The 2720-nt window shown below is 61.5% G+C and overlaps 1 long non-coding RNA gene across 1 annotated transcript; it reads right to left on the bottom strand.

The window, feature by feature from the left end:
* Nucleotides 1-206: 206 nt before the first annotated feature.
* LOC115304693 lies at nucleotides 207-1690 on the bottom strand. The gene is made up of 3 exons (XR_003914563.1): nucleotides 1503-1690; nucleotides 772-841; nucleotides 207-365 (listed from the first exon to the last, which is right to left on the bottom strand). It is a non-coding gene; the product is annotated as an uncharacterized LOC115304693 (long non-coding RNA).
* Nucleotides 1691-2720: the final 1030 nt, after the last annotated feature.

Raw genomic sequence — 2720 nt, forward strand, 5'->3', positions numbered from 1 at the left:
GCCTTCCCCGGGGGCGGGGGCGGCGGGGGGAGGGGGCCTGAGCCGGGAGGGAAGCGGGGGTGGCTAGGGGGCTGCGCCGGAGGCGGGAGCCGGGAGGGCTCGGGGCCAGTCGGGGGCCGGGGGCGAGGGGGATCGTACCGGTCCCTGGGGGAGGTGGGAGGGGTCGTGCGGAGGGCCTGGGCCGCCCCACAGGGCGGGGGCCCTGGGGGCTGCGCGCGGAGTTGGGGGGTGGGGGGAATCCTAGGCCTCGGCGTGGGGGGAGTGGCTGAGCCGCGAAGGCCGAGCCGCCCTCCGACTGCGGGCGAGCATCCGCGGACTACCGAGGGAGGTTCGGCGAGTAGGGGGTCTTGAAGCTGGGGTGGGGTCTGCATTGGGCACAAGGACCAGAGACGAGGCAGGAAGGGGAGAGAAAAACAGGAGAATTAATTTCCGGGGGTGGCAGCTTCCCCCCCCATTCTACCGACCTCCCCACCCCACTCAAGGCTGGGGGGAGACGGTGACCAACGCTGCCCCAGTCCTGGGGGTGAGACGGAGGAGACATCGGGGCCAGGGAGGGGCCAGGGAGGGGCCAGGGCCTCTCCCACGGTCGGAGCCAATTAACCCTCGGACTTAACCCTTACGACCACGCTGAATAGTGTTCAGCGCGGCTTCCCACATCCCCAGCCTAGTTTGGGGAGTTCGCTCTGGTCTCCCAGGCCGCTTCTCCTCCTCCCCACTCCCCAGGCCCCCTGGTCAGCCTAGATCCAATGCCTGTCGCCCCCTCCCCGTCACCTTAGCGACGACTGGATGGGGGCGCGACCTATGAGGACAGGCTTGGGGAGGGGGCGCTACTAGTCTCCACCTGCAACGGGAAAGTGAATTTTAGTTTTACACGTTGTCGTGGCAACGCGGGAGGGGTGATGAGTGGGCGGAGAAGAGGGGAGCGCAGTCAAGAAACTAGCTCAGGCACCACCGCCCCATTGGAGCATGGCACCCCCCAACACCGGTAAGCCTCACAGAACTACCCCAGTGCTGCCAAACCTGTGCCCCTAAGACCTCCTAGAGCAAGGAGCAGCCCCTAAATGTAGGAACATCCCTGACCTCCAGAAAAACATCTCCAGACTCCCTTAGAACTCCCCAACATGTCTTGACTGTGCCCCTAAAGAGCAGGCCCTGACCCCCATAGCGGAACTGCTCATTCTCTCACGGGGCAGACTTGATCATGCTCACCCAACAACCAAGCAAGGGCACACCCTCTGTTCCCTGGTAGAAAAGAACCCCTGATCCCCACCCCCAGCCTCCCAAAACCTTCTCCAGGCTTAGATCCCCTGAGCCTCCCAGGAATAAACTTGAATGAACCCCCCTACACACAGAAAACCTCCCTACTCCTCTCCACCACAACCTAGAAACAGCCTGACCCCACAGGAACAGTGCTTGACACCCCTCCAAGAATAGACTCCCTCCTCACAGAGCCACCTTGACCGGTGTCCCCACCACAAAGCCCCTTCCCCACCAGTACCCACCTTTCTGCCCCCAGAATGGTCTCTGATCAAGCCAGAGGGAGGCCCTCTTCCCACCGACAAGCCAGGGCTCTCTCCCCGTCCATCCACTGTGCTTTTAGGAAAAATCTGTGCCTCCAGGACTCCCCACTGACCCCACAGAGCCGAATCTCCAGCGCTGTCTGTGGGTCTGGTCCTCAAGCCTGGGCGGACCCACCCTGCCCGGAAATGTGGCCCCAGGATGCCCAGACCTCCCACCCCCCTGTCCAGGCTCTTCCCAAGGCCACTGGTCTGGCCTGAGTGGGAAAGCTGATGGTCCCCTGGGGGCTGGGGCAGGATGGGAGGGCTGGGGAAAGGGTGGGGGAGCAGGAAGGGGCCGTCAGAAGGCTACTTTATCTTCAGGAAGCACCTTGGGAAGCATGAGGGTTGGATTTCCTGTGGCCCAGCCCTGGAGAGAGGAAACTAATGCTTCCCAGCCCCTCTCCTGTCTCCACTATCTTCCTGCCCCCATGCCCCCCCTCCACAAAGTCATCCAGGCCCACAATTCCTGCCTACCCTGCCCTTCCCAGCCCTCCCACCACAACCCCTACCTGCCCTCACTCCTGCCCTCAGCATTTCATCCTGCTGTGGCTGGCTGCTAGGTCATGAACATGCTCAGCAGAGCTCTTGGTTCAGGGTAGATGAAGGAAGGAACCCAAGAAGAGCAGCCCCAGACTTCTGCAGTAGCCCTGGCACCGTGCCCGCCCAGCCTGGACTTCACGGAAGCCCTCTCAGCCTCTCAGGCCTCCCTCTACCAACCTACTGCCCAGGGTGAGCCCCACCCTAGTCCTATCAAATCTTTTGGGAGAAAACCTCATATCTTTGCCAATCAGCAACCAACAGATTTATGGTCTCCCGGCTCAGCTGGGCCTGGCATTGCCCAGGGAGATACCAGAACCTTGCTCAGTTCTGGGCTGGTTCCACAAAGTGCCTAGCACTTAGGGTGGGCACATAATGAATGAATTCCAAGCCTGCGCCATCCCCCCAGCTCTGCCACCACCCCAGCAAACAGCAAAAATAACAATACCCAGAAGCACTTTACCCACATTATGTCCTTCCATCCCCGCAACATGATGGGCTGACAGAGGAGGAAGGCAAAGGATAGTGGGTGTCTTTGCCCTTTATTTCATTGAGAATAAAAGAACCAGGCCCCTCGCCACCTCCCCTACGACCCTGAGTGGCCCTGAGCGGCCCGAGGTCTGC

The sequence above is a fragment of the Suricata suricatta genome, chromosome 10, assembly GCF_006229205.1.
Source record: "Suricata suricatta isolate VVHF042 chromosome 10, meerkat_22Aug2017_6uvM2_HiC, whole genome shotgun sequence".
Taxonomy (NCBI): Eukaryota; Metazoa; Chordata; class Mammalia; order Carnivora; family Herpestidae; genus Suricata; species Suricata suricatta.